This window comes from Cherax quadricarinatus, chromosome 2 (assembly GCF_038502225.1).
Source record: "Cherax quadricarinatus isolate ZL_2023a chromosome 2, ASM3850222v1, whole genome shotgun sequence".
In the NCBI taxonomy this organism is placed as follows: domain Eukaryota; kingdom Metazoa; phylum Arthropoda; class Malacostraca; order Decapoda; family Parastacidae; genus Cherax; species Cherax quadricarinatus.
The window spans coordinates 69,551,122-69,577,120 of record NC_091293.1 but is presented as its reverse complement, the minus strand read 5'-3'; the positions used below and the strand labels follow the sequence as shown (position 1 = coordinate 69,577,120).

Here is a 25,999-nt window from a genome sequence, read left to right as displayed (position 1 = left end):
GTATACTAACGTCCAAGGCAGGCGAAACTGGAGAATGTACAGAGACCTTCATTGCTTATATAACCTCGGGCGAACATCTGAGTTACTGTGCGCATTCAAAGTCCCTCAAACTGTACTTAGAGGTAGTTGAGAAAGATACATAATATACACCTGGATGATTCAGAAGGGATTTGTCCCTCACCTGCACAGGTAGTTGATGAGTGGAACAGTCTACCTAGTTGGGTTATTGAGGCTGGGACTTTGGGTAGTTTCAAATTTAGGTTGGATAAGTACATGAGTGGGAGGGGTTGGATTTGAGTGGGACTTGCACATCGGAGCTTGTTTCTTGGGTGGCATTGAAAATTGGGATGGGCAAATGTTTTGTTAGTGGGATGAATTGTAAAGGACCTGCCTAGTATGGGCCAACAGGCCTTCTGCAGTGTTCCTCCTTTCTTATGTTCTTATGTTCTTATGTAAATCACTCTAAAAGAAAGCGATAGAGTTACCAGATGATGCAAGATTCTTTCTATGAAAAACAGGGTCACGATGTATACACTGTGGGAGACATAAATAAATGTAAAGGGACCACGACTCTTCAACTCTCTCTAGTGTATAGGAATTACCAAGAAGACCCTGGCTGTCTTAAAGACAAAACTCGATAAGTTCCTCAAGACAGTTCCTACCTAGAGTCTAAATGGATAGTGTTCCGAAGGTCTGCAGCCCGGTCCATGACCAGGCCTCTTGGTGATCGACAAGGCTGTTACTGCTGGCTGCACGCTGTGCAACGTACTGGTCTGGAACTGACTTTAGGAACCCATCCAGTTCTTTTTTGAAAATAGGAAGTAATCTATTGGTAATCTTTCTTATGTATGATTGGAGGCTTTGAATAGTTTTGGGCCCCTTACACTCATTGTGTTTTCTAGCAGTGTACTCATGGCATCCCTGCTTGCTTTCTTGGAGAGTGATTTCTGTGCTCCTGATCAGCCGGGCTGTGGTGCATACCTTGAACTACCTGGAGTCTACCTAGAGGGTGTTCCGGGGATCAACTCCCCCGCGGTCCAGTTTTTGACCAAGCCTTAAGGTGGATCAGGGCCAGATTAATCAGGCTGTTACTGCTGGCCGCACGTAGTCCAACAGCCCGACTAATCAGGTACTGACTAGGTATCTGTCCAGCTCCCTCTTTAAGGCAGCCAGGGAACTTCAGGCGGCGGACACAAACAGCCTGATCAGTTAGGAACCCTAGTCTGGGACCGGGCCGCGGGTGTGCTGATTCCCGGAAGCGATTACCAATTTTTCACATCGAGAACACTGGATCAGCACCAAGAGACTACTCACCTTGAAGGGTCAAGGCAGGAGAGAGTAGAGATGGAAATTACACAGTAATCGTGTGCTGCTTCCATCCACTTAATGTTCTTAAAAGTTACTGTGATCGCCTTAGAGCACTTGGGTTGTACTCTCTGGAACGAAGACGAGAGAGAGAGAGAGAGAGAGAGAGAGAGAGAGAGAGAGAGAGAGAGAGAGAGAGAGAGAGAGAGAGAGAGAGAGAGAGAGAGACAGAGAGAGAGAAAGAGACCTTATTATACAAATATGGAATATACACTGCCATAGCAATTTAAGAGAATGGGAGATAGGGTAAGAATTGTGGAATAAACGCAGTTAATAACAGTCGGTGTGGGTACAAAAAGAGAACTGTGGTCCGAGACTCTTCAGCCTGTGGACCACCAGATGTCAGAAATATTGCAGCAACAGTACTCAAAAAATACAATGGAAAACCAGAAAACTTTTAGCAGAGGTTATTGATCAACTCTGGCTTGGATGATCAGGCAGTTAGCAGGAAATTCCGGCTACATTCCGAGCTGCCTGAGAACTCTTGAAACCACTCACAGGTATATCAGAGAGAGAGAGAGAGAGAGAGAGAATATAAAGTAGGGAAAGTAAAGCAAGACTGAGGCACTCTCCTGACTGACTGTTGTATATCTAGGGAGCAGAGTCAGGCCACCAGGTAGAGGCTAATAACTATGTGACCAACTAAGTCAAGAGGAGTAAATACACAGCGCTGCCAGAGTATGTATGCTTTATAGCCCCTCTATGTTCCCTCTCCCTATTCCTGCTTTCTCTCCATTCATATTTCCTTCTCATTGTTCCTCTTCCCTGCTCCCTTCAACTTCCTAACAAATCGAACACAAAGAGTAGTGGTCAACAGAGTTAAATCGGAGGCTGCCATAGTGAAGAGCTCTGTTCCACAATGCACAGTATTCGCCCCCATCTTATTCCTCATCCTCATATCAGACATAGACAGAGATATACATCACAGCACCGTATCATCCTTTGCAGATGATACTAGGATCTGCATGAGGCTGTCATCTGCTGAGGACGCGGTTAACCTCCAAGAAGATATAAACAAAGTTTTCCAGTGGGCAGCGGTAAACAATATGATGTTCAATGAGGACAAATTCCAACTACTCCGTTATGGAAAACTGGAGGAGATAATAACTATAACAGAGTATACTACAGACTCTGGCCATACAATAGAGCGGAAAAATAATGTAAGGGACCTGATAGTAGTAATGTCTGAGGATCTCACTTTCAAGGATCACAACAGTGCCACGATCGCACGTGCAAAGAAAATGATAGGATGGATAATGAGAACGTTCAAAACGAGAGATGCCAAGCCAATGATGATCCTTTTCAAATCACTTGTTCTCTCTAGGCTGGAATACTGCTGTACATTAACATCTCCATTCAAAGCAGGTGAAATCGCAGATCTAGAGAGTGTACAGAGATCCTTTACTGCACGTATAAGTTCTGTCAAGCACCTTAACTACTGGGAACGCTTGGAAGCACTTGACTTGTACTCGTTGGAACGCAGGAGGAAGAGATATATCATAATCTACACTTGGAAAATCTTGGAAGGAATGGTCCCAAATCTGCACACAAAAATCACTCCCTACGAAAGTAAAAGACTGGGCAGGCGATGCAAAATGCCCCCAATACAAAGTAGGGGCGCCATTGGTACACTAAGGGAAAACACCATAAGTGTCCGGGGCCCAAGACTGTTCAACAGCCTCCCATCAAGCATTAGGGGAATTGCCAATAAACCCCTGGCTGCCTTCAAGAGAGAGCTGGACAGATACCTAAAGTCAGTGCCGGATCAGCCGGGCTGTGGCTCGTACGTTGGACTGCGTGCGGCCAGCAGTAACAGCCTAGTTGATCAGGCCCTGATCCATCGGGAGGCCTGGCCATGGACCGGGCCGCGGGGGCGTTGATCCCCGGAATAACCTCCAGGTAACCTATTTCCTCCCCTTTATCCCTCCCTCCCTACCTCCTCCCCTTTCTCCCTACTTTCTTCCCTTTTTCTTACCCTCACCGGTTTCGAGAACTCTTTTAACCCCCTCCCCCTCGCACCCCAGTCTGATGCTTAGTTTTCCAGTCGACCAGCTGATCAACCAGGCTGTTTGTGCAAGCGGTCAGGGGGTCCGCACAGCCATCACAACCTAGCTGATTTGGCACTGGTATCAGGAAGCTGTCCAGCCTCTTCCTGGAAACTTCTTTCCTAGTTCCGACAATATTTCTGATAACTGATGTTATTATATCCCATGGCTAAGCTGGTAGAGCCCTCAGCTCTCACACTGAGGGTCCGTGGTTCGACCTCCGACACAGGTGGAAACGGTGGGCATGCATCCTTGCACCTACTGTCCCTGTTCACCTAGCAGTAAGTAGGTACCTGAGTGTTAGTCGACTGTTATGGGTGGTATTGCAGGTATGTTAGGTTAGGTTAGGTAAGGTTCGTCAGGAAACAGGACAAATGTTTCCTGACGCGGGTCTTAGTCAGATGATGACCCGCCTTTGGAGCTTTTGGTCATCTGACCGAGGCCTTCCGCTGGCTTACCGGTCCACCCCTTTAAAAATTATGGTCATTTATAACCAGTCTATCTATATGCAGGTATGTTAGTGTTCTTGAAATAGAGCTGAGTTCTGAAATGAGCTGAGGTAAGCTTGTCATGTAGGGGGGGTATCGGAATGAATCGGATATAAGTGGGGAATATGGGAGTAAGGGATTATGTAGGCAGGGGAGAGGCAGGCGAAGTGGTAGGAGTGAGGTATGCAGAGGTAGGTAGGTAATGGCAGGTCAGTGGTGACCACCACGACACTCTCATTAACTCTACACTACTCACTAACATATGCCTCGCCCATTCTTCACTCATATAAACATAATAAAATATAAGAAAAAAGAATAAATAACGGGGACAGTGAATATTACTATTCTACTCAAACACAGTTTATTATTAAGTCCATGTACAATAATATTTTTGGGAACAGAACATTATTGTGGTTTAGATAAATGGGGTGGTACACATAAGGAGTGAGACAGGGAACACAATCAACTTGACGAAAATGAATATAACTTACAAATAGTACAGAGGACAGTTCACTACAGGAACTAAGCCACAGGTCCCAAGACCTACACAGCACGAGTACTGCGCCAAGCCAGTACTCTGCCCACTGCCTCCAACAGTCTCCTCCAGAGACTTCAGCAGCCTTCTCCCGAGCCCTGCACCCCAGCAGCAGCTCCGCTCGAAGTCTCTGCTCAGGAGCTCTGCACCCCAGCAGCAGCTCCGCTCGAATCTCCCTACTCAGCTCTTCCTTGGGCTTTTATGGTGGTCCAAGCACCCTCCACAACCACGTGTACGACCTGACGCCTGGATCTGACGCCGTCAAGAACAAAAGACCTCAGACGTGGGCGTGGCTACAGACGTTTGCCAAGGCAAGGTGTGACCATATAATTGGTTAAATTAGGTCTCCCCAGAGACCTCACAAGCCCAGCTGGACTGCATCACAAGCTAACAGCTCCCAGCCTGTAAATTCATCGATGGAAAAAAAATATCTTGAACCGTTGCTGTTACCACTTTTTTTATTATGTTTATATTAATTCGTCCATTGGAAGATTGTTGATATGTACTTGTATTTTTTCTGTGTTTTTTAGGAAGGTCAGTTTCATACTTATTTGGTAACGTCTGCAAAAGAGATGATACGAAGCAATGGTCAGTGCTGTCTGTGTCATAACTTCTGGCAGTTATATCTACTGACCTCCCTTTATGAGAAATATTTTACCCCGTGGTCACACTTGGCTTTGTTTTCCTTCTATAGCTTCAGTAATTTTAACGTGTTTCTGTAGCAGCTGTGATAGGAAACAACCTCCCTGCTTTAAATCCGTGTTGACTTGGCTGGAGTGGCTCGTGTTTATCAGTAGTAATCTAGCGTCCCAGAACTCTCTCAAAGATTTGATGTTAGTGCTACTGGTCTGTTGTTTCTTACTGTTGTTTTGCTGCCTTCTTGCTTATGAAGGACTATGTCTACACTGTTATGAAGGACGATGTCTACACTGTTATGAAGGACTATGTCTACACTGTTGTGCAGGAATGTCTACTCTGTTATGCAGGACTATGTAGATACAGTTTTAAAGCCTCTAGGGTCTCAGGTGAATCAAAATTGCTTCTCTGAAGAACACTGAGGATTCTCGTCAACGATTCTTTGTATTACTTAATAAATATTATTGGCAGCCTGAGGTGCAGGTACTGCCTGACTCTCATGTTTGTTGTTGGTGGAATTCTTGTAGGATTTGTGTTAATGTTTTCTCTCTTTACCCCCTCCCAGTCTCTCCTTACCCCCTCCCAGTCCCTCCTTAACCCCTCCCAGACCCTCCTTACCTCCTCCCAGTCTTTCATTACCCCCTCCCAGTCCTTCCATGCCTCCTCCCTGTTCCTCCGTGCCTCTCCCTAATCTTTCCCTGCTTCCTCCCAATCCTTCAGTGCTTCCTCCTAGGCCCTCCGTGCCTCCTCCCAGTTCCTCCGTGTCTCCTCCCAGTTCCTCCGTGTCTCCTCCCAGTCCCTCCGTGCCTCCTCCCAGTCCTTCCGTGCCTCCTTCCAGTCCCTCCGTGCCTCCTTCCAGTCCCTCCGTGCTTCCTCCCTGTTCCTCCGTGCCTCCTCCCTGTTCCTCCGTGCCTCCTCCCTGTTCCTCCGTGCCTCCTCCCTGTTCCTCCGTGCCTCCTTCCGTCTCTCCCTGTCTGCCTCACCAGCCTCCTGAAGATAATACCCAACAAGCTATCATTCCCGTGTATCTTCTCTCTCTCTCTGTCTCTTTCTCTCTCTCTCATTTCTCTCTCTCTCTCTCTCTCTCTCTCTCTCTCTCTCTCTCTCTCTCTCTCTCTCTCTCTCTCTCTCTCTCTCTCTCTGTCTGTCTTGCTGACCTGCTTATTAAAGCTACACAGTAATTCTTCCGAGTAGCCTCGTCTGTTACACCAGCCAGCCAGGACACCAGGAACTGCTTCTCTCCATGCTACGAGTTTCTCTGTAATATTATTTCTATTTTATTCTTGGCTAGATTAGGTTAGATTTAGTTAGGTTTGCGCATAGTAACTCATTATTTCGTATAGATATGTGTCTGGCAGTGCTGGGCATACCATGTCTTGTCAACCGTGCATTATATCACGCACGATAAATAAAAAAAAAATTAAAGGATGACCTGGTTATTGGTACAACTTAGCAGTTTTTTCCACTCTCCTGAAAGCATGTGGGTGTTTTGTTGGTTTAAAGACGTTAAGTAAGTTGGCACCGATGCAACTACTGTGACATTTTTGTGGCAACGTTTCGCTCTCCAGGAGCTTTATCAAGCCGTTACCTTAACGAATAATGGCAGAATTACCCACATTTTGTGGGTAATTCTGCCATTATTACTTTTTTTTTACACAGGGTTTGACAAGGTTAATGATCCCTAGCTTTATTGGCAAGCTATTTACAGGTTAAGGATTCCTAACTTTATTGGCAAGCTATTTACAGGCTAAGGATTCCTAACTTTATTGGCAAGCTAAGAGCTGTTACCTACATCAGCTCATTTGAAAGCATTTTTATTGTTATGAGATATACAAGTAGGGAACAGGATGAAGTTGGAGCCATCTGTGGGCCAGCATTTTCATGTGATCAACTGACTTTATCTCGTTGACATCATTATGCTGTACGAATGTGTTCCATACTCGAGTCATCCTGGGTATATATGATCTCAGATGGAGTGATGTTCTGGAGAAGGGTACAGCCAGAGTGAAGTTGCTGCTTTCTGCCCGTCTTGTGGCATAAAAGCTTGTTTCACGCTGTCCTCGAAGTGGATCCAAGTGTGGTACTTTGACAATATTGGCCTTGTACATAACAGTAAGGCCACCCACATCCCTCCTGTGTTGAAGGCTCTGCTGAAATGACAGATCTATCCAGGATTGTTTAAAGATGTAGAATAAGAGTGACGGTACCGTGGACGAGGCACTTCACATGTAACTCTTACTTTCTCTCAATTTCCAAGTGGAAGGAACTCTTCGAGACGTCATCTAGAGTTGTCTCTCTAGAGTGCGGGTTACTGTGAATAGGTTAGGTTTAAACCCTACCGACTAAACGAGTTTCATTAAGTCTGCATGTCATGTTGACAATGGGTATCTTGTCGATACGCTTCGCCTACACACTAGGCTTCTTCAGTCAAATACAGAAGCAGCAGGTGTAGCAGTGAAATGATGTAATCAGTCCATCAACCTTGGAGAAATAGTATTTGAGGTGGTCAGTCCCTCAGCCTGAGGGACTGACCACCTCAAATACTATTTCTCGCTCTCTTGCTGTTCAGTGGAGGTATCCTGCACCGTTGGCTAAGCTTCTTGTGTTCATAAGTAGTAATTTCGGTAGAAGTCTAGTATCTTTCAGGTGTAAAGTATATACTGCATCTTTCTTGTCTACGTTCTAAGGAGTACAGTTCTAGGGACTTCACCCAGTAATTTAAGTGCTTAGTTGAGTTTATACGAGCTGTGAAAGTTCTTTGTACATTTTCCAGCACAACGGTTTCGCCTGCCTTGAAAGGGACAGTTAGTAAACAACAATATTCTAGCCTAGAGAGAGCGAGTGACCTGAAGACCATCATCAGTGGCTTGACATCTCTTGTTCTGAAGGTTCTAGTTATCCAACCTATCGCTTTTCTTTAATTGTTGTGTTCCATGAACGTGAGATCTTCTGACATTATCACTCCAAGGTCTTGTACTTCGATCTTGTTTTATTTCCTCCATTCTTCTGTGATATAGTAACTGAAATTTGTCCTAATTGAACATCATAGTGTAATCAGTGGCCTAAAGGATGACAATGCTAGGATTTGTCCCTGTCTATGTCAGAAATTAGAACGAAGAGAAGTGCCTTGCGAGACACAACTTTTCACTGTAGCTGCTTCTGATTTCACGCTTTTTACTATTACTCTTCGAATTATATTTGTTAGGAAGTTTAACATCCATCTGCCCACTTTCCCAGTTATTGCCTTTGCATGCATTTACTGTACAATTACCCCATGGTAGAGCTTGTCAAAAGCTGTCGCAAAGTCCGTGTATGTCCCGTCTGTTTTAATCAATGACCCGATACTAGAAGCTACTTTTGACCTGGATTTTGCATATGAGAAGTATTTTGCATTTCTCTCATTTTTGTTTATGGCTTTTAGCTCCCTCTGTCTCTCCATTCTCCAGTGTTTTAATACATTCTTTTATAAATCTTTCTCTGTTCTTTATGAATCCGTTATTATCAGTTCTGCCTTGATAAGACGTGTTGAGCAACTGATGTGTTTATCCTCTTCATTTATTCCCGTCTTCCTTTCATATATTACTCTCATGGCTTCAGACAATAAATCCAGTGTTCTTAATCTATCCTTCTAAATTCAGTGTTCTAAATCCAGTGTTCTTAACCTATCCTTCTAAATCCAGTGTTCTTAACCTATTCTTCTAAATCCAGTGTTCCTAACTTCTTTCTAAATTCAGTATTCTAATCTGTCCTTCTAAATCCAGTGTTCTTAACCTATTCTTCTAAATCCAGTGTCCCTAACTTTTTCTTCTAAATTCAGTGTTCTTAACCTATCCTGGTAGGAATGATGCCACACAGAGGCGAGTAACTTGGTCTCTCAGTGTTCTCCGGAGGACGCCAGGCCAGTCACACTCCGAGCTGGACACCGGAACTGCGCAGCCTAGTCTACATGATGCATCAGAATTATTGTATGTAGATGAAGCACAACTTTGGGATGAAAGTTTCTTATACTTCTTGATATGTAGACGAGAAAGACCTTTATTTTATTATCAATATACATGCACTGTTTCCCAGATTCCAGATTTCTGCTAACCTCAGCTCCTAAATCTGTCTCGCTTCATGTTTGGAGATTTGTTCGCCAGACGAACGAACAAGTTAAACAAATTGAAGAAGTACAACAGAGGATCCACGAACACTCAACAAGTACACTACACGTTCAGAACGGCTATAAATCAAACAAGAAGATAAATCCTGCTAGAACAAATAAATAAAAACATGGCTGCTGTCAGGCGTGTTACACGCGCGCGCGCGTCTACTCGCCTAGTTGTATTCACCTAGTTGTGGTCGCAGGGGTCGATTCACAGCTCCTGGCCCCGCCTCTTCACTGGTCGTTACTAGGTCACTCTTCCTGCTCCATGAGCTGTATCATACCTCTTCTTAGAGCTATGTATGGATCCTGCCTCCACTACTTCACTTCCCAGACTATTCCACTTCCTGTCAACTCTGTAACTGAGAAATACTTCATAACATCCCTGTGATTCATCTGTCTTCAACTTCCAACTGTGTCCCCTTGTTGCTGTGTCCCATCTCTGGAACATCCTGTCTCTGTTCACCTCAATTCCTCGCAGTATTTTATATGTCGTTATCATATCCCCCCTATCTCTCTTGTCCTCCAGTGTCGTCAAGTCGATTTCCCTTAACCTCTCCTCGTAGGACATGCCCTTTAGCTCCGGGACTAGTCTTGTTGCAAACCTTTGCACTTTCTCTAATTAATTGCGCGCGCGCGCGTGTGTGTGTGTGCGTGTGTGCATGTGTGTGTGAGTGCGTTTTGTTTGTGTGTGTGTTGTGTACTCACCTATTTGTGGTTGCAGAGATCGATTCACAGCTCCTGGCCCCGCCACTTCGCTGGTCGCTACTAGGTCCACTCTCTCCCTGCTCCATGAGCTTTATCGTATCTCTTCTTAAAGCTGTGTATTGCTTCTGCCTCTACTATATCACTCTCCAGATTGTTCCCTTATTACTACGGATGCCAAGCCAATGATGATCCCTTTTAAATCACTTGTTCACCCTAGGTTGGTATACTCCTGGACATTAACATCTCCATTCAAGGCAGGTGAAACTGCAGATCTAGAGAATGTACAGAGATCCTTTACTGCACATTTAAGTTCCGTCAAACACCTTAACTACTGGGAACGCCTTGAAGCACTTAACTTGTACTCACTGGAGCGCAGGCGAGAAAGACATACCATAATCTACACCTGGAAAATCCTAGAGGGACTGGTCCCTAATCTAGACACAGAAATCGCACCCTACGAAAGGAGGCGGTGCAAAATACCCCCAATAAAAAGTAGGGGCGTCATTCGTACACTAAGAGAAAACACTAAAGGTGTCCGGGGCCCAAGACTGTTCAGCAGCCTCTCACCAGCCATAAGGAGAATTACCAGTAGTTCCCTGGTTGTCTTCAAGGAGGAGCTGGACAGATACCTAAATTCAGTACCTGACCAGCCGGGCTGTGATTCATACGCTGGACTACGTGCGTCCAGCAGTAACAGCCTGGTTGATCAGGTCCTGATCCGCCGGAAGGCCTGGTCAAGGAGTGAGCCGCGGGGGCGTTGACCCCCAGAACACCCTCCAGGTAGACTCCAGGTAGGTAATCAAAAGATTTTGGTGCCTCTCTATATATCTAATTCAAACTATAAACAATAATAAAATTATATTTTTCGAAATGTAACAAAAGATGGAAAATGATGTTTATTTTTGTACACTTCCACTTTATTTATATTTAAAATGTTTTCTCCTACTTTTTCTAATTCCAAAGTCTTGAATCAGATCCTCAAAGTCTTGAATCAGATCCTCAAAGTCTTGAATCAGATCCTCAAAGTCATGAATCAGATCCTCAAAGTCTTGAATCAGATCCTCAAAGTCTTGAATTAAATCCTCAAAGTCTTGAATCAGATCCTCAAAGTCTTGAATCAGATCCTCAAAGTCTTGAATCAGATCCTCAAAGTCTTGAATCAGATCCTCAAAGTCTTGAATCAGATCCTCAAAGTCTTGAATCACATCCTCAAAGTCTTGAATCACATCCTCAAAGTCTTGAATCACATCCTCAAAGTCTTGAATCAAATCCTCAAAGTCATGAATCAGATCCTCAAAGTCTTGAATCACATCCTCAAAGTCTTGAATCAGATCCTCAAAGTCTTGAATCAGATCCTCAAAGTCTTGAATCAGATCCTCAAAGTCATGAATCAGATCCTCAAAGTCTTGAATCAGATCCTCAAAGTCTTGAATTAAATCCTCAAAGTCTTGAATCAGATCCTCAAAGTCTTGAATCAGATCCTCAAAGTCTTGAATCAGATCCTCAAAGTCTTGAATCAGATCCTCAAAGTCTTGAATCAGATCCTCAAAGTCTTGAATCACATCCTCAAAGTCTTGAATCACATCCTCAAAGTCTTGAATCACATCCTCAAAGTCTTGAATCAAATCCTCAAAGTCATGAATCAGATCCTCAAAGTCTTGAATCACATCCTCAAAGTCTTGAATCAGATCCTCAAAGTCTTGAATCAGATCCTCAAAACCAACTTTACGTAAGACATCTGTTTCTATACTTAGTAGAGATAAGTCATCCAACTGCCATGTTGCATCGTTGTTCTGCTGAGATGTTTAATATAAATCAGCTGAGAGAATGACCGCTCAGCTGAGTAATTTGTGACCATTAATATTAAAAATATACGATAACCGACGTCTACATTTGGAAAGACAAACTCAGTATTGTCTACTAAAATTATTTTATAAGGTTCAGCATGAGTGAATCTTCTTTTAACATTTTTTGTTGCACTGAAATTCAGACGCATATATGAGTGAAATGCTGAAGTTCAGCTGAGAAATTAGTGTTGGGGTCCTCTGGGTCAGCATCAATCAGCTTTTGTCAGCAGTGAGAATATCTTTCAGTTTCAATAGATGATGAAGTTGCATTATGTGACACATCGCTTGCAAAAGAATACTTGTCTGCTATTTGTATATCACTCTTCTTCTCATCTGATATTCAAATTTGTCAACAATTGTGTAAAAGATGGTGATACGAACTTTATCTCTGTAATTCAGATATACTTCTGGTACATTTCCATCATTGGTTAACGTCTTTCTGATACATTTACAAGTTTGAGCTGCCTTATTAAATCAACATCTGGCATCATTTCCTTTGTAGCTGCGTCATATCTTTCAAATTCATCTCATGTAGCACACAGTTGGTCAGCTAATGATCCATACAGTTCTGCACATTTTTTTAAGTTCACTTCCTCATTCTATACAACTTTATGAGAATTTTGCAAAATATCGTCCCAAAATTCAACATAAAATCGAATTCCAGCTCTTGTATCATATTTGCTGCAACATTACTATTCGCGTCTTTTCTAATGTCTCCCTCGTGTGACCGGCCGGTCTTCACTTGTACATTCTGATGCTTCTAAAATTGCTGCTGTTGCCATAGCATCTGTCTTCCATCTGGTATAAGTGTTGCCATAGCATGTGCCTGCCATCTGGTATCAGTGTTGCCATAGCATGTGCCTGCCATCTGGTATCAGTGTTGCCATAGCATGTGCCTGCCATCTGGTATCAGTGTTGCCATAGCATGTGCCTTCCATCTGGTATCAGTGTTGCCATAGCATGTGCCTGCCATCTGGTATTAGAGAGTGTCATAACATGTGTCTTCCATCTGGTATCAGTGTTGCCATAGCATGTGTCTTCCATCTGGTATCAGTGTTGCCATAGCATGTGTCTTCCATCTGGTATCAGTGTTGCCATAGCATGTGCCTGCCATCTGGTATTAGAGAGTGTCATATCATGTGTCTTCCATCTGGTATCAGTGTTGCCATAGCATGTGCCTGCCATCTGGTATCAGTGTTGCCATAGCATGTGTCTTCCATCTGGTATCAGTGTTGCCATAGCATGTGTCTTCCATCTGGTATCAGTGTTGCCATAGCATGTGCCTGCCATCTGGTATTAGAGAGTGTCATATCATGTGTCTTCCATCTGGTATCAGTGTTGCCATAGCATGTGCCTTCCATCTGGTATCAGTGTTGCCATAGCATGTGCCTGCCATCTGGTATTAGAGAGTGTCATAACATGTGTCTTCCATCTGGTATCAGTGTTGCCATAGCATGTGTCTTCCATCTGGTATCAGTGTTGCCATAGCATGTGTCTTCCATCTGGTATCAGTGTTGCCATAGCATGTGCCTGCCATCTGGTATTAGAGAGTGTCATATCATGTGTCTTCCATCTGGTATCAGTGTTGCCATAGCATGTGTCTTCCATCTGGTATCAGTGTTGCCATAGCATGTGCCTGCCATCTGGTATTAGAGAGTGTCATAACATGTGTCTTCCATCTGGTATCAGTGTTGCCATAGCATGTGTCTTCCATCTGGTATCAGTGTTGCCATAGCATGTGTCTTCCATCTGGTATCAGTGTTGCCATAGCATGTGCCTGCCATCTGGTATTAGAGAGTGTCATAACATGTGTCTTCCATCTGGTATCAGTGTTGCCATAGCATGTGTCTTCCATCTGGTATCAGTGTTGCCATAGCATGTGCCTGCCATCTGGTATTAGAGAGTGTCATAACATGTGTCTTCCATCTGGTATCAGTGTTGCCATAGCATGTGTCTTCCATCTGGTATCAGTGTTGCCATAGCATGTGCCTTCCATCTGGTATCAGTGTTGCCATAGCATGTGCCTGCCATCTGGTATTAGAGAGTGTCATATCATGTGTCTTCCATCTGGTATCAGTGTTGCCATAGCATGTGCCTTCCATCTGGTATCAGTGTTGCCATAGCATGTGCCTGCCATCTGGTATTAGAGAGTGTCATAACATGTGTCTTCCATCTGGTATCAGTGTTGCCATAGCATGTGTCTTCCATCTGGTATCAGTGTTGCCATAGCATGTGCCTTCCATCTGGTATCAGTGTTGCCATAGCATGTGCCTGCCATCTGGTATTAGAGAGTGTCATATCATGTGTCTTCCATCTGGTATCAGTGTTGCCATAGCATGTGCCTTCCATCTGGTATCAGTGTTGCCATAGCATGTGCCTGCCATCTGGTATTAGAGAGTGTCATAACATGTGTCTTCCATCTGGTATCAGTGTTGCCATAGCATGTGTCTGCCATCTGGTATCAGTGTTGCCATAGCATGTACCTGCCATCTGGTATCAGAGAGTGTTGCCATAGCATGTGTCTTCCATCTGGTATCAGTGTTGCCATAGCACGTGCCTGCCATCTGGTATCAGTGTTGCCATAGCATGTACCTGCCATCTGGTATCAGAGAGTGTTGCCATAGCATATGTCTTCCATCTGGTATCAGTGTTGCCATAGCATGTGTCTGCCATCTGGTATCAGTGTTGCCATAGCATGTACCTGCCATCTGGTATCAGAGAGTGTTGCCATAGCATGTGTCTTCCATCTGGTATCAGTGTTGCCATAGCACGTGCCTGCCATCTGGTATCAGTTTTGCCATAGCATGTGTCTGCCATCTTGTATCAGTGTTGCCATAGCATGTGCCTGCCAACTGGTATTAGAGAGTGTCATAACATGTGTCTTCCATCTGGTATCAGTGTTGCCATAGCATGTGCCTGCCATCTGGTATCAGAGAGTGTTACCATAGCATGTGTCTTCCATCTGGTATCAGTGTTGCCATAGCATGTGTACCATCTGATATCAGTGTTGCCATAGCATGTGCCTGCCATCTGGTATCAGAGTGTTGCCACAGCATATTCCATCTGGTATCAGAGAGTGTTGCCATAGCATGTGCCATCTGGTATCAGAGTTGCCATAGCATGTGCCATCTGGTATCAGTGTTGCCATAGCATGTTCCATCTGGTATCAGAGTGTTGCCATAGCATGTGCCATCTGGTATCAGTGTTGCCATAGCATGTTCCATCTGGTATCAGAGAGTGTTGCCATAACATGTGCCATCTGGTATCAGTGTTGCCATAGCATGTTCCATCTGGTATCAGAGAGTGTTCCCATAGCATATGTCTTCCATCTGGTATCAGTGTTGCCATAGCATGTGTCTGCCATCTGGTATCAGTGTTGCCATAGCATGTACCTGCCATCTGGTATCAGTGTTGCCATAGCATGTGCCTGCCATCTGGTATCAGAGTGTTGCCACAGCATATTCCATCTGGTATCAGAGAGTGTTGCCATAGCATGTGCCATCTGGTATCAGTGTTGCCATAGCATGTTCCATCTGGTATCAGAGAGTGTTGCCATAGCATGTGCCATCTGGTATCAGTGTTGCCATAGCATGTGCCATCTGGTATCAGTGTTGCCATAGCATGTGCCATCTAGTATCAGTGTTGCCATAGCATGTGCCATCTAGTATCAGTGTTGCCATAGCATGTGTCATCTGGTATCAGTGTTGCCATAGCATGTGCCATCTGGTATCAGAGAGATATTTTTAAGTCACTTTCATTACCAATACAACCTTAAGGAATTTTCCACCGGCTGGTTGAGGCTAAAAAAAAAAAAGGTATTGAGCAACTGCACTGTAGAGAAGAAATTAACAGCCTCGTGACAGCAGTCAACAGCACTTCGACCTACCAGATTTAGTGAATAGGCTGAACAGGACAGATGTATAACTTACTTGTTTCTAATTTTTTTTGCTACATTCTCTAATAACGCCCAGACATGTTAGCAGCTTGTCGTAAGGCTGACTCTCACATTTTAAAAAGATTAACTTACGAACATCACATAAGTACTGTAACACCTGATGTGCTAATTCCTCACCGATATGGTTTTTCATTTCCAGAAAGGTTAAAAACCGTTCAATAGGCTGTCCATCTTTGAAGTACCTAAGTACAACACTTAACAGATCTATATGTGACAGATATGGTGTTGAATCAACTGACAAACTAAAGTAACCAGAAGATTTTACTTCGTCAACAATGAGCGCGTGGAATTTTTGAGTCATTAATTGAACGAGTGACTCACATGTGGTTTTTGACAGGTAAGAAGGATTTCCTTTGCCAGAATTTCCATATTTTGAAATGTGACCTGCTAGAAATGGATCAACTGGCTAATGAGCTCAAGCAGCCATAAAAAATATCCATTCTGCAATTATCCATATCTATCTTTTGTTCCTCGTAAAGCCAAGCCACGTTCACCTCACGTATGAATAACACCTATGACACACCTCAAGACATGTTCTCAGTAATAACAGTTATAACACGCCTCAAGACATGTTCCCAGTAATAACAGCTATGACACACCTCAAGACATGTTCCCAGTAATAACAGCTATGACACACCTCAAGACATGTTCCCAGTAATAACAGCTATGACACGCCTCAAGACATGTTCCCAGTAATAACAGCTATGACACGCCTCAAGACATGTTCCCAGTAATAACATCTATGACACACCTCAAGACATGCTCCCAGTAATAACAGCTATGACACACCTCAAGACATGTTCCCAGTAATAACAGCTATGACACACCTCAAGACATGTTCCCAGTAATAACAGCTATGACACGCCTCAAGACATGTTCCCAGTAATAACAGCTATGACACACCTCAAGACATGCTCCCAGTAATAACAGCTATGACACACCTCAAGACATGCTCCCAGTAATAACAGCTATGACACACCTCAAGACATGTTCCCAGTAATAACAGCTATGACACGCCTCAAGACATGTTCCCAGTAATAACAGCTATGACACGCCTCAAGACATGTTCCCAGTAATAACAGCTATGACACACCTCAAGACATGTTCCCAGTAATAACAGCTATGACACACCTCAAGACATGTTCCCAGTAATAACAGCTATGACACACCTCAAGACATGTTCCCAGTAATAACAGCTATGACACACCTCAAGACATGTTCCCAGTAATAACAGCTATGACACACCTCAAGACATGTTCCCAGTAATAACAGCTATGACACGCCTCAAGACATGTTCCCAGTAATAACAGCTATGACACACCTCAAGACATGTTCCCAGTAATAACAGCTATGACACACCTCAAGACATGTTCCCAGTAATAACAGCTATGACACACCTCAAGACATGCTCCCAGTAATAACAGCTATGACACACCTCAAGACATGTTCCCAGTAATAACAGCTATGACACGCCTCAAGACATGTTCCCAGTAATAACAGCTATGACACACCTCAAGACATGTTCCCAGTAATAACAGCTATGGCACACCTCAAGACATGCTCCCAGTAATAACAGCTATGACACACCTCAAGACATGTTCCTGGTAATGACAGCTATGATACGCCTCAAGACATGTTCCCAGTAATAACATCTATGACACACCTCAAGACATGCTCCCAGTAATAACAGCTATGACACACCTCAAGACATGCTCCCAGTAATAACAGCTATGACACACCTCAAGACATGTTCCCAGTAATAACAGCTATGACACACCTCAAGACATGTTCCCAGTAATAACAGCTATGACACACCTCAAGACATGCTCCCAGTAATAACAGCTATGACACACCTCAAGACATGCTCCCAGTAATAACAGCTATGGCACACCTCAAGACATGCTCCCAGTAATAACAGCTATGGCACACCTCAAGACATGCTCCCAGTAATAACAGCTATGGCACACCTCAAGACATGCTCCCAGTAATCACACTCTTCCTGGATCTGTTTTTCCAAGTGTGGTGTCAACCCCGCACTTTGTCTGCTAGTTAAATATGTTAACATAAGAGTCTCGGTGAGAAGTGTTTCTTTCATGATGATCAGTTACAATAGTTTTTCACCAGTCACTGAACATTTCTCTTATAACAAAATGTGAGAATTTTTTAGGAGCAAACAGTTTACAAAGAAAACAGTAAAACGATCCTGTTAATGATGAATACAATAACCACTCTCTCTCTTCTCTATTTCTCACCATTAGCTTTTGTCCCAACGAAGGTTGGGACAACTGAACTGCCGGTAAGACTTGTCAAATGACCCATTGTGGTGTTGACAGTCACTGGATCCACAAGCAATCCAATAAGCCACATCATCAGCAGAAAAATAAAGCCATATCCTGGATCTTTTGCTATATTTACTTCATGTTTTGCAGACTGAATCATGTCATCATCATCACCACCACTACCTTGGTCCACTAAACTTTCATTTTCAGCAGTTATTTCAACCGTAGAATGTCTTGTAAAGCAACTTGAATCAACATTTGCAGTAAAGGTATCAAGAGAATTTATAAGTAACGTGAGATCAGTAGTGAGACAAGTGCTAGATGAACCTGCTTGTGATACTTCGGTGATACCCACGTCATCATATTCTGATTTTGAAGTGATAAAAGTGGTATTTGTGTCCACTTCTGATGTAGGATGTATGATATATGAGGTCATACATCATAAAAGTTTTTAATGTGTAATAAGTCTCCATACTAATTACATCCCACATACCCATGTATTGACCTATAACACCCACACCTGAGTTCAGAGCTGAAAGGTAAAGTGAAGTTCAGGTTCTTGTGGTACCCAGTTGCAAATGGGATACAGGCAGGATGGCAGTACAGTATACCTGTGGGACATGTGAAAAGGCTCTTGGGAAAAAATCTAGAATCAAATGCAACCTTTGCTTTTCAAAACATCATGTTACCTGTGCAAGAATAAACACTGCAACCAATAATGACATCTATCTAGATACGTGTTTCTGGATCTGCAACAGGGATGTGGAACTATGGACAGATATCAGGAAAGCACTCAGGAGGTTAATGAACAATAAACATGAAAAAAGGAGGAACTATTGAATAGTCTACCTGGAATATATAGAGCATGGGAAGATAGGAGAGGAGTAAAGTCTAACACACACAATGCCCAATCTACAACAACTGACCTAAAAATAAGCAGATACCCACTGGAAAAAACACAGGAAACAAAAACAACAGCTAGCTCAGTCCCCAGCCCTAGGGCTGACCCAGACCCAGCCCCCAGCCATTGTGAAAATCTGGATTCAGTGAAAGACTCCTCCACAGCCACCAACGCCATAGCCCCTAGTACAGTAGTAGAGGAGTCCTCTTCCGGGGTAGACTCTTCTGCAGCCATCACAGTCATAGCCTCTAGTACAGATGTAGTAGAGGAGTCCCTTCCCAGGAAAAATGTTGGTGTCATGACAACAGATGGTGGTGTCTCTGGTTTGGCTATGAAGGACTGTAGTGCAGCTCTAGGGCCAGCACAGATTAGGAATACATTCAGCATGAATTGTACCCAGCCAAAAACAAAATGGTGCAAATTCTATGTTTGGGGCATCTGTAAACACGGAATATCAGGGAAAACGAATGGGGCATGCAACTTTGAGCATCCCAGAAATGCCGTGACCTGTCTAGGGAGTGTGTCGTTCTACCTCTTGCATATACTTCTACCCTGAGATGTGTCAGTCTTCAGTCCTTGAAAAACAATGTTACAATACCAGTAGCACTGCATACCATTTAAAAGGGACCAGGAAGCACACACCCCGTACAACACATCATAGTAGCTATGGTAGCTATGACAACACCCCAAGTGATTTTTTAGTGGTAGGAAACGAAGAAAGAAAATGGAAAGAGATAACCAAAATAGTCCACCTTGGAGCCTTGTTGGACTGGAGACACAGCTAGTGGCCCCTCCGGGCTCACAACTACTGATGCCAACAACAAAATTCCCCCAACAAACATGCAACACAACCTCATTTATATATGCTAATATACAGGGCCTTAAGCCATCCACCAACAACAAAATACCTTTCATTAGTGGACTTCTAGGGGAGTCAAATGCACTGTTTGCAGCCTTCACAGAGACCCACGCAAAAGATTACTTTGACAGTGAAATATGGATACCTGGATACAACCTTTTCAGATGTGACAGAAAGAACAGGTAATAAGGGGGGGGGGGTTGGCCTGTATATCAAAGAGTCGCTCACTTGCACAGAGATACTGAACACCACAAATGATGTAGTTGAAGTTCTGACAATAAAAATCGAGAACCAAAACTTAGTCATTGTACTTGTATATAAGCCACCGGATGCAACTTCCCAACAGTTCAAGAAACAGCTATCAAAAACTGACTGTCTGGAAACCCTTCCAGCCCTATCCCCAAACATCTTGCTGCTTGGTGACTTCAGTTTAAGACATACAAAATGGAAGAATATAGCAACTAATGTTGTCGCAGAAATAATCCCTGGGGGTAGCTCAGATGAAAAGTCACACACACAGGGGCTGCTGAATTTCTGCAACAAACACACCCTAAGTCAGCAGATAGTGGAGCCAACGAGACTGGAGAACACAATAGACCTTATTTTTACAAATAATGGGGACCTGGTAAGAAACATAATATCAAAAACAACAAATTCTGATCACAATCTAATCGAAGTCCAGACTTACATGCACAGGAGTCCTGATCGGCAAGATGCATACAACTCTGAGGGTACCTTTACCAAATTCAGTTTCAACAACAAGAACATCATCTGGGATCAGGTAAACTATGCCCTAAATGAAACATGATGGGAGGATATCTTAAATTACATGGACCCTAACCAATGCCTTGAAAAGATCAACCTCCTGGTAGCTGAAGTATGTTCAAGGTATATTCCTATAAGAAAAAAGAAAAGAAGAAGTAAACCGGAGAGAGAGAGAGACTCTCCCTCTACAGGAGAAGACGAAGAATCATTGAGCTCCTCAAGAATGCCAGATTATCTGATACACGGAAGGAAGTGCTAACCAGGGAAGTGGAAAATATTGAGCCAAAGTTAAAGGACTCATACAGAATAATCCCACCCAAACACAAACTTGTGATAAGATTAATAGGGACAGTGAGGCAGGATTCTACTGTAATATTGTGTATGTGGTTCAAGGCAGTGTGCCACTCGCAGAAATAATGTTTAAAGGAAAACAAATCATTTGAGCGAGAGACACGGTGAGATGACAGCGATCTCTGGATTAGATCTCACACTTTGAAGTGTAAACATAAACAGAGCGGCAGAGAATAAACAGAGATGCCTAAATAAAGCGAGAGATATTAATACGTAGATAAATAGTGAAAAAAAAGCGTGAGTGCATCTCCTCGTGTGATCCCTCAGAGTGTGAACCTGTAGCTCGTCACTCACTCTTCCTGGTGGAAGTTGTACATTAGCACTACATCTGACAGGCTATGATAGATATGTAAGCCAGTGGGTCGCCAACAGCAACAGTTTGGTTGATCAGGAACAGAAAAGCCTGGCCCAGAGCCGTGCTGCAAGATTAGGAAAACTCTGAACACAGTTCACAAATATATCATAGGCGCAATTCTTGTTAACGCGGAACTGTGAATAGTTTTCAGAGAATTGTTTCTTGTGTTCAGAGAATTGTCTCTTGTTCTCAGAGAACTGTAATTAGTTCTTTAAGACACTCTCTTGGAGAATTGTGGCTAATGCTCAGAGTATTCTCCCAAGGTTTAAGAGAGCTATATCTTGTTCTCAGAGAGAAGTGGCTATCTCTTAGGTTATTTTAGCTAGTCCTAAGAGAATTTCGACTAGGTTATAAATGATTATCTCTAGTTCTTTTAGTAGCGTTACTAGCTTTTCTTGCAAATTTTTAAGAAAACTGTGGAATTCCCCGACAATTGTGGAATTATCAGAGAATTAGGCTCAATTCCCATACATTTGTGGTTAAAAGAGCAGAAGTTTTGCGGGTTCTTCAAAGTTTACCATTGAAACCCCAGATTTCCAGTGCCCGGAGATGCCACGCAGTCCTGGGAGGGTGGCACCCAAAGTGCCATGTGTTAGTTCTTTTTCCATTAATTATTTACATATCTAAAGCATGTTTAGCATAATTACACGCTGGTGACTTACTAATGTTGTTTCTGTACCACAGAGTGTCGGCTGGGCAAGGAGAGGTTCGCCCTGGGGGAGGAGTGGAGCCCTGACCTGGGACCTCCCTTCGGTGTCTGGAGCTGTGTCAAGTGTGTCTGCGAGAGTGTGAGTACTCATCCCTCTTAACTACCCGGTTATTCATTACTGCTACTGCTACCACCTCTTTGGTACTAGTATTCGTTAGGTATTGTTTTATTACTACTGCCATCCTTTTTAGTTCTGTGGTATTATTGCTACTCCTTTGGTATTCATGGTACGCCTTTGGTACTCTGTCTGTCTGTCTGTCTGTCTGTCTCTCTCTCTCTCTCTCTCTCTCTCTCTCTCTCTCTCTCTCTCTCTCTCTCTCTCTCTCTCTCTCTCTCTCTCTCTCTCTCACTCTCACTCTCACTGAAGCCACAGCTGTCACCGTGACGGGTACCTCAGCAGATCACCTGGCCAGAACGAGAGTATCAGGTGTTCTCCAGGTGTGTGTACGCACACACATTTATACACACACATGTACAACTGGCACACACACACACACACACACACACACACACACACACACACACACACACACACACACACACACACACACACACACACACACACACACACACAAACACACACACACACACACACACACACACACACACACACACACACACAGCAGACCTTGAGAGTACATTTGATACCCAGACACAACATATGATTATATTCCTCGTCCTCTCTACCGTTAACAGGTGAGTTAACTGTTAGTAACGGTTAAACTCCCTCTACATGTGTGGCTTCTAGTCTGTCTGTTAACATACTTTACTGCTAAATACCTTGTTAGTGTCACTATCTTGCTAGTGTCACTACCTTGTTAGTGTCACTATCTTGCTAGTGTCACTAACTACTCTGTTAGTGTCACTAACTACTTTGTTAGTGTCACTACCTTGTTAATGTCACTAACTACCTTGTTAGTGTTACTACCTCGTGAATGACGTTACTCTCCACGTTAGCGTCGCTAAAGCTTGCAGTGTTGCTACCTGCCTCGCCAGCTACAGACACCTCATAACTTTGGGCGTCCATCCAGAATACTAGATATGTTTTCCTCTAAACTGAGCACACCAGTGAGCCTCAAGCATCGTTCCTAACCAGTACATACACGGCGAGGAAGTATTAACTAAGAAAAGTGGTTGAGGTTCTCCGGTGTGGCCAGCTCTGAGGCAAGTATGCCTTGAACTTATTAAAGTTTGTGTAGCTGTGTGGTTGAAGGCACCAGTGTGTCGCTATCTGCACTTGTGGGGACCTGGTGGGTCACGTTCATATTCTCCTGGCTGCGATATTTCTTTGTGTGTAGCTTTGCTTGTTTTCCAGAGTATATCACATGCGTATATGTATGTAGTGCCGAGTGGGTGAGATTTGCAATTTTGGCTTAGCGGCGCTCTTCTTGCCGAGTGGGGCGGGCGAAAGTTTGTGTATGCAATGGTTTCGCAAAAATCATTCTGAACCTAACGAAAAAAATATATTTCATTGTTTATTATTAAATTATTGTAAACTTATCTAAAATGTATTTGGATGGATTGGGCTAGATTAAACTGTGCTTGTTGCAGTGAGGTTGGGTGGGTTTTCTGAGGTTCTCTTGGTACAAAATTATTGATATTTACATTAGCATAAATGAAAAGATATATCCTTAGGTGTATAAGAGAAAATTGCAGAAAGGATTTAATTTTAAATTATTTCCTGCTAATTGACAAATTTTACCTATTCGACATATCGGCCATTTCTTCAGTCACAGAGTAGTCAGGAAGTTGAATAGTTTGGGAAGCGATGTAGTGGAGGCAGGATCCAGTCATAGCTTTAAGCAGAGGTATGATAAAGCTCATGGTTCAGGGAGAGTGACTCAGTAGCGACCAGTGAAGAGACGGGGCCAGGAGGTATGAATCGACCCCTGCAACCACAACTAGGTGAGTACAACTAGGTGAGTACACACACACACACACCACACACACACACACACACACACACACACACACACACACACACACACACGCACGGCATGGAAGACAGCAAATGTAGTCCCAATCTTTAAAAAAGGAGACAGACATGAAGCATTAAACTACAGACCAGTGTCACTGACATGTATAGTATGCAAAATCATGGAGAAGATTATCAGGAGAAGAGTGGTGGAACACCTAGAAAGGAATGATCTCATCAACAGCAGCCAACATGGTTTCAGGGACGGGAAATCCTGTGTCACAAACCTACTGGAGTTCTATGACATGGTGACAGCAGTAAGACAAGAGAGAGAGGGGTGGGTGGATTGCATTTTCTTGGACTGCAAGAAGGCGTTTGACACAGTTCCACACAAGAGATTGGTGCAAAAACTGGAGGACCAAGCAGGGATAACAGGGAAGGCACTACAATGGATCAGGGAATACTTGTCAGGAAGACAGCAGCGAGTCATGGTACGTGGCGATGTGTCAGAGTGGGCACCTGTGACCAGCGGGGTCCCGCAGGGGTCAGTCCTAGGACCAGTGCTGTTTCTGGTATTTGTGAACGACATGACGGAAGGAATAGACTCTGAGGTGTCCCTGTTTGCAGATGACGTGAAGTTGATGAGAAGAATTCACTCGATCGAAGACCAGGCAGAACTACAAAGGGATCTGGACAGGCTGCAGACCTGGTCCAGCAATTGGCTCCTGGAGTTCAATCCCACCAAGTGCAAAGTCATGAAGATTGGGGAAGGGCAAAGAAGGCCGCAGACGGAGTACAGTCTAGGGGGTCAGAGACTACAAACCTCACTCAAGGAAAAAGATCTTGGGGTGAGTATAACACCAGGCACATCTCCTGAAGCGCACATCAACCAAATAACTGCTGCAGCATATGGGCGCCTAGCAAACCTCAGAACAGCATTCCGACATCTTAATAAGGAATCATTCAGGACCCTGTACACCGTGTATGTTAGGCCCATATTGGAGTATGCGGCACCAGTTTGGAACCCACACCTAGCCAAGCACGTGAAGAAACTAGAGAAAGTGCAAAGGTTTGCAACAAGACTAGTCCCAGAGCTAAGAGGTATGTCCTACGAGGAGAGGTTAAGGGAAATCAACCTGACGACACTGGAGGACAGGAGAGATAGGGGGGACATGATAACGACATACAAAATACTGAGAGGAATTGACAAGGTGGACAAAGACAGGATGTTCCAGAGATTGGACACAGTAACAAGGGGACACAGTTGGAAGTTGAAGACACAGATGAATCACAGGGATGTTAGGAAGTATTTCTTCAGCCACAGAGTAGTCAGTAAGTGGAATAGTTTGGGAAGCGATGTAGTGGAGGCAGGATCCATACATAGCTTTAAGCAGAGGTATGATAAAGCTCACGGCTCAGGGAGAGTGACCTAGTAGCGATCAGTGAAGAGGCGGGGCCAGGAGCTCGGACTCGACCCCCGCAACCTCAACTAGGTGAGTACACATACACACACACACACACACACAAACAAACACACACACACACAAAGTCATGAAGATTGGGGAAGGACAAAGAAGACTGCAGACGGAGTACAGTCTAGGGGGCCAGAGACTACAAACCTCACTCAAGGAAAAAAGATCTTGGGGTGAGTATAACACCAGGCACATCTTCTGAAGCGCACATCAACCAAATAACTGCTGCAGCATATGGGCGCCTAGCAAACCTCAGAACAGCATTCCGACATCTTAATAAGGAATCATTCAGGACCCTGTACACCGTGTACGTTAGGCCCATATTGGAGTATGCGGCACCAGTTTGGAACCCATACCTAGCCAAGCACGTAAAGAAACTAGAGAAAGTGCAAAGGTTTGCAACAAGACTAGTCCCAGAGCTAAGAGGTATGTCCTACGAGGAGAGGTTAAGGGAAATCAACCTGACGACACTGGAGGACAGGAGAGATAGGGGGGACATGATAACGACATACAAAATACTGAGAGGAATTGACAAGGTGGACAAAGACAGGATGTTCCAGAGATTGGACACAGTAACAAGGGGACACAGTTGGAAGTTGAAGACACAGATGAATCACAGGGATGTTAGGAAGTATTTCTTCAGCCACAGAGTAGTCAGTAAGTGGAATAG

At 43.8% G+C, this 25,999-nt stretch overlaps 1 protein-coding gene across 1 annotated transcript in view; it reads left to right on the top strand.

The window, feature by feature from the left end:
- Positions 1 to 21,917: 21,917 nt before the first annotated feature.
- The window catches only part of LOC128697459 (dorsal-ventral patterning protein Sog), a 459,727-nt gene continuing 455,645 nt past the window's right edge, over positions 21,918 to 25,999 (top strand). The window contains exon 1 of the mRNA XM_070088902.1: positions 21,918 to 22,021. The gene's annotated coding sequence lies outside the window, so the exon portion shown is untranslated. The remainder of the gene's footprint in view (positions 22,022 to 25,999) is intronic.